The following is a 6,394-nucleotide window of genomic DNA, read 5'->3' as shown; positions in this document are numbered from 1 at the left end:
ATGTCTATTACGTATTTTTGCAACTCAGCAAATTATTTCATTTCTCTCTTCCTAGTATGGAAATTTAATCTAGGTATTTATTTCATTTTCAGTAACCTATTTGAAGGAAGACTACCCTTCAGTATATACTATTACATTATGCATTCACAACTGATACTATAAATTATGCAATCTAACAAAAAATTATTAATGGTTTATGGGAAGGGGGGACACAACTGTGAAATCTCAAGTGCTAGCAATAGAAAGTAATTTTCTCTGTTGCCCATCAGAAAGGAAAAGGAGCCCTGTGAGTGTGTTTAAACAGCTCCGTGACATTTACTCCTTCACACCTGTCACTGTTTATAAGGACAAACAATGGTAAGACCCCAAAACAAACTGGAAGTCTAATGCTTAGGCTTGCTTGCTTGCTTGCTTGCTTTTTTCCTTTCCTTCCCTTTCATTCCTATTTTACTCTTATCAAACTGGAAAATTTTCTTTTTTTAAAAAAGTTTTTATCTAAATTCCAGTTAAAAAATACATAATGTTTCACAAATTTGTGTGTTGTCCTTGTGCAGGTCCTATGCTTATTATTCTCTGTATCAGTCCAGTTTTAGTGTATGTGCTGCTGAAGCAAGCACAGGCCAGCTTTAAACATCAATAAACAGGTACTTTCAAACCACAGCTTGGCTTTTCAGTACTTTTCTGCGGAGGTCCATTTTAACATGCGGTTTGTGACAGCCACATAAAAGGAATTGTCAATTTACTGTATGACGTTGATGACCGAATTTGCCAGCTCTTTCCCTCTGCAATTGTTACTAGCACTCCCCCCAAATGGAATATTTTATAATTATTAAGATCACTGAATGTAGATTGTAACGACATTTCAGCCTATTATATCACCTGAATTAGTTAGAGAAGAGATCCTGCGAACCTGGGAATGAATTCTCGTGCTGGGCTGTGTTGCACAAAAGCAACTCCTCTCTACACGGGTGTAGAGCAAGTGAGCACCTTGACTAGGATCATTCAGAGACATCCCAGGTCAACCCAGAAGTCCTAGGTGAGGGGGGAAACTGTATACTTGCTCAGCTCCATCCATCCCTAGCATTGCATGGTTTATCTTTCCCCAGCAGCACTTGTCGACACCAGGAGCTTGGTTCAAAGAGTTGATAACTTTTTTGCCTAAGTGGTTGAATAGAATGAATTCTGCTACAGTGGACGTGGGGCCTGGACTGGGTAGAAAAAGTGGGGACTGTGTGAGAGATCACAGGATCAAGGTCAGAGAAGAAAATCCATGAAGGAGATCCCCTGGGATAGCACAGGTCTTCTCTCTCCTAATCTCATGCCCCCCATGATGATAGCTGTCATCATATAGCATTTCATCTCGTACAGTATAAATCTGGGGACAGAGGTGGTTCAATTTGCAGAACTCCATTTTACAGAAAGTTTTTAATGTCTGAAAAATTTTGTATAAAAATTACAGAGAGGGGGTGCCTGGGTGGCTCAGTGGGTTAAAGCCTCTGCCTTCGGCTCAGGTCATGATCCCAGGGTCCTGGGATCGAGCCCCGCATCGGGCTCTCTGCTCAGCAGGGAGCCTGCTTCCTCCTCTCTCTCTGCCTGCCTCTCTGCCTACTTGTGATCTCTGTCTGTTAAGTAAATAAATAAAATCTTTAAAAAAAATTACAGAGAAATTAGTTATATATAGGAATTCAGTATGGATTAGGCCCAATCTTAGTATATTTTCCTGGATTTGTGCTCCCAGCAATTATACTAAATCTCAAAATCTTAGAAAAACCAGACTTCATATTAAAACATCCCACCCAGAAAGATGAACCTTTTCATCCTAATTCTATTAAAAATATAGAGTAACTTCTTTGTTTTGCTTTTTAATGTGCACTGTGGTATTTCTTAATGCTAAGAATCAAAGCTCACTCAATACAGGATATTCTTATCTGCACTTTCATCCTTAAGTTAATACATTGATTCATCCATAAGTTAATACACAAAGATAATATTCTTAGGACTCATGAATCTGCCCTTTTCTTTTCCAGATTTTATTTGATGTTGACCTAGGGTCTCTCCATAGTATACTAGAGGAGAGGATTCCTTTTGTTTTGTTCTGAGTATTCAATAATTTTGGTATAGGGTAGAGAATTGCAGGTAGAATCCTTGGATCATTAATGAAAATAATATGCTAGTGATGCCTGGGTGGCTCAGTTGCTTAAGCATCTGCCTTCGGCTCAGGTTGTGATCCCAGGGTCCTGGGATCGAGCCCCACATAGGGCTCCTGAGCAGGGAGCCTGCTTCTCCCTCACCCACTCCCCTGCTTGTGTTCCTGCTCTCTCTCTCTCTGTCAAATAAATAAATCTTTAAAAAAAAAAAAACTGCTTTGCAATTTTAATTTTCCCATATGTTGCTAGTAATGAGTGAAATAAATTATTACACATGGGACTAAGTGTAGTGGGTTGAATTGTGTCCCCCTGAAAAGATATGTTTAAGTTCTAATCCCGGGTATCTGTGAATGTGACCTTATCTATAAAGAGGGTCTTTAGAGATATAATCCATTTAAGATGATGTCCTTCTGGACTGGAGTAGGCCCTGAAGCCAATGACTGGTGTTGCTTTGTTTTTATTTTTATTTTTTTAAAGATTTATTTATTTGAGAGAGAGAGTGTGTGTGCACACAACTGACCATGGAGGAAGAGGCAGAGGGAGAACAAAACCCAAGGTGACTCCATGCTGAGCATAGAGCCTGACTCAGGGCTTGATCCCACAACCCTGAGTCAAAACCAAGAATAAGATGCTTAACTGAACACCATCCAGGCACCCCTGACTAATGTTTTCACAAGAGAAAAGAACAGCAGATCTGGGTAGGAGATACAGAGGGCTACATGCAAGGAGAAAGGCCATGTGACACTGGAGGCCCCGGTGATGCCCTGACAAGCCAAGGAATGCCAGTGATTGCTGGCAACCACCAGAAGCTAGGAAAAAGACATGGAATGGATTTTGCCCTCAGAGTGTCCATAAGGAACCAATCCTATCAGCACCTTGATGTTAGACTCCTGGCTCTTAAACTGTAAGACAATACATTTTTTTTTTTTGTTTTAATCCACCCAGTTTGTGATGTTATGGCAGCCCTGGGAAATGGATATGTGCATTATATGCAAATCTGTCAAATAACCACAGTTCAGAGTCTTTTTTTTTTTTTTTTAAGATTATGTTTATTTAATTAGAGAGTGAGAGAGATTTAGAGTGGAAGGAGGGGCAGAGGGAGAAGCAGACTCCCTGTGGAGCAGAGAGCCTGACATGGGGTTCAATCCGAGGACCCTGGAATCATGATCTGAGCCGAAGACAGACGCTTAACTGACTGAGCCACCCAGGTGTCCCACAGTTCAGATTCTTTTCTCACAAAAGAAGATTTAGCGTGAGCCAGAACTTCGCATGCCTAGGACCCTGGGATCATGACCTGAGCTAAAGGCAGACACTTAATGGGCTGAATGACCCAGGTGCCCCAGAATTGGTTTTTCTATTAAAAATGAACACGTCATTCATGCATTAATACAGGTATATTAGAAATGTTATGTAAACTCAGAGGAAAAAACATTAATAGATTTGGGAGTTTGCAATTTGGGAGTTTGTAAACTCAGAGGAAAAAACATTAATAGATTTGGGAGTTTGCAATTTTCTCCTTTTTGGTGGCATGAATTTCCTACTTTCTCTGTCGTATGAATTGCTTGTATAATTAAAAAAATAGTTTGCTTAGTGTATGGCATGTAATTTACATTTCTCTTAGGTCACATGTTTCCCTGACCTTGTGCCAGGAGAAGTAAGGCAATGGACCTACAGTCTTCTTGCCCTGAAATTTTTTTTCTTACCTGCAAACACACACACACACTCAAACGCACACACACACACATCCAACTAATAAAGGAGTGTTAGCTTTATCAGCAATGAGATGTAAAGGAGACATAAATCATGGATGTATCTGACATTTAACCAATTTAGATTCCTTACACACCACTTTCAATTTCAAGTGTGTCCTTTGATTCTCCATTTAGAGAAAACAACCCTGTCTGCTGATCCAAGAACATCTAACCAAGGCTGCCCTATCCCCACAACTCTTGGAAGCCTACTTAGTCACAAAAGAGTAAATTGTGACTGCTGCACGCAACTCAAGGGCCATGTGTGGCAGCCCTGAGACTAACCCTGTTTTCTGGAAACAGCATTTTCTGGGGTCTTTAGCTTTAGAAAATTTAAGAATGCCCTGTTTCAGGGCACCTTGGTGGCTTAGTAGGTTAAAGCCTCTGCCTTCAGCTCAGGTCATGATCTCAGGATCCTGGGAACGGGCCCACATCGGGCTCTATGCTCAGTGGGGAGCCTGCTTCCCCTCTCTCTCTGCCTGCCTCTCTGTCTACTTGTGATCTCTCTCTTTCTCTCTGTTCAAATAAATCAGTAAAATCTTAAACAAAAAAAAAGAATGCCCTGTTTTATGGCACTACCAGTTTTTAAAAGATGGTGGTATTTCTAGGCTTCCCACTAATTTAGATCAAACAATATAGTTACCCTACAAGGCCCTACATGATCCCGACCTACCTTGCCAGATGTTTCTTTACTCTCCTCAGCCCCGGCCTCTCCACACTCCATCAAGTGGGCCATGACCTCTCCTGCCACAAACAGTTTCCGTATACTGTTCCCTTCCTCCCTGCCTCTCTACCTAAATAATCCAACTCATACCTCAGACTTCATCTGGGTTTTTTTTTTTTTTTAAGATTTTATTTATTTATTTGACAGAGAGAGATCACAAGTAGACAGAGAGGCAGAGAGGAGGGGAGCCTGTTCCCTGCTGAGCAGAGAGCCCGATGCGGAGCTCCATCCCAGGATCCTGAGATTGTGACCTGAACTGAAGGCAGAGGCTTAACCTAATGAGCCACCCAGGTGCCCCTTCCTCTGGATTTTTATTCCTTCAGAGTAACTTCCCTTTCTCCTCCAGACTATGTCAACCACACAATATAATATTCCTCTCCTTCCTAGCACTAACCAAGGGTGAAATTTTCTCTTAGTATGACTATTTTATTTAGTTCTTTTAAAGATTTTACTTATTTATTAGAGAGAGCACGCACACAGAGGGAGAAGGCGTCTCCCCACTGAGCAGGGCGCCCAACACGGGGCTCAGTCTCAGGACCCTGAGTTCATGACCTGAGCTGAAGGCTGTTGCTTAACTGCCTGAGCACCCAGATGATATCCTCCAAAATATAAGTTCTATGAGGGCAGAGATGAAGCTGGCTTTTTGTTGTATTTTTTTGTTCACCGTACAATCCCCAGCTCTTGGACAGTGCCTGGCACATGTTTAGGCTATAAATAAATACTTAATTGAACAAATAGATGAGTGAATTGGAGATAAAAACTTTAAAAATGTTTCAGTGCCCCCAATTCTTGAGAGCCTCTCCTTTCAAGTCTGAGTGACACGAAACTGTGTACTGGTTCAGACATAAATGGAAGGAGAGCTTTGAAAGTAGTGGAGTTTTGTGGTTATCCCTAAACAAGTGTTTCCCCTGTGAGCACCATTTTCCTTTTGATGTACATTACCAGCAGTTCTCTCATGTATCCAGTTCCCAGCAAGAAACTTTTAGACTTTGTTCTTTCTGTGTGGGTGATGTTTTACATTGTATTACTCAGTAGAGTTACAATGAGGGTATATTCATGGTAAAAAGGTAGAGTCCTCCATCCCTAGGTTATACATATACATATATATGTATATGTCTGCGTTTTGTTTTTTGTTTTTTTACCTGCCAACTATTCTCTGATGTCCTGACCAGGCCTCCCAAGATGGTGCCGTTCCAGAATGACCTAGTGTATGGGGTCTCTAGACTCAGCCCCACCACTCAGTAAAGCTTCACACAACGTTTTGATTGCTTTCCAATAGACATACCAAGGGCAAGAACTGAGACCAGTTGCAGAGTTTTATTTTCTCTCCATTCCTTATCGATTGCCAAGCCAGATATTCATGAAAATTTTCCTGTCCTCTGCCTGGAGGTGGGATTCTTCAACTGCCCAGACAGTCATGCTCATTGGGGCTCACATAGGACACTTGACCACATTGCTGAGTCCCAAAGGTTTTCTCTCTAAGCCCTGGCTGTCACCATGGGATACTCACTCCAGAGGAGGGGAAGATTTTCTCATCTCTCTTTCTGTTTAACCCAAGGCAGAACTAAAGGCTGTGGTGACAGCCAAATACCATGTTCTTAGGCCTCCCTTAGAACACAGATGGGCAAGTGTCTGCCTATTCTTTCATAGAAATACAGAAAGAAAATGAGATTTTTAGGAAGAAGAGGAGCTGTTTAATGGTGTTACACGTTCTCTCCTTGAAAACAGACCAGTCATTTCAGAAAAGAGGCCTTTCAGGTACCCTGCTTGAGATG

The 6,394-nt window shown here is 41.5% G+C and overlaps 1 non-coding gene across 1 annotated transcript; it reads right to left on the bottom strand.

The window, feature by feature from the left end:
• Window positions 1-509: 509 nt before the first annotated feature.
• Window positions 510-617, bottom strand: LOC132017033 (U6 spliceosomal RNA). Its single transcript, XR_009404117.1, has one exon. It is a non-coding gene; the product is annotated as a U6 spliceosomal RNA (small nuclear RNA).
• Between the last annotated feature and the right edge of the window lie 5,777 nt (window positions 618-6,394).

Source organism: Mustela nigripes, chromosome 4, assembly GCF_022355385.1.
Source record: "Mustela nigripes isolate SB6536 chromosome 4, MUSNIG.SB6536, whole genome shotgun sequence".
Lineage (NCBI taxonomy): Eukaryota > Metazoa > Chordata > Mammalia > Carnivora > Mustelidae > Mustela > Mustela nigripes.
The sequence above is the reverse complement of the archived record's forward strand: the minus strand, read 5'-3'. Positions and strand labels throughout refer to the sequence as shown.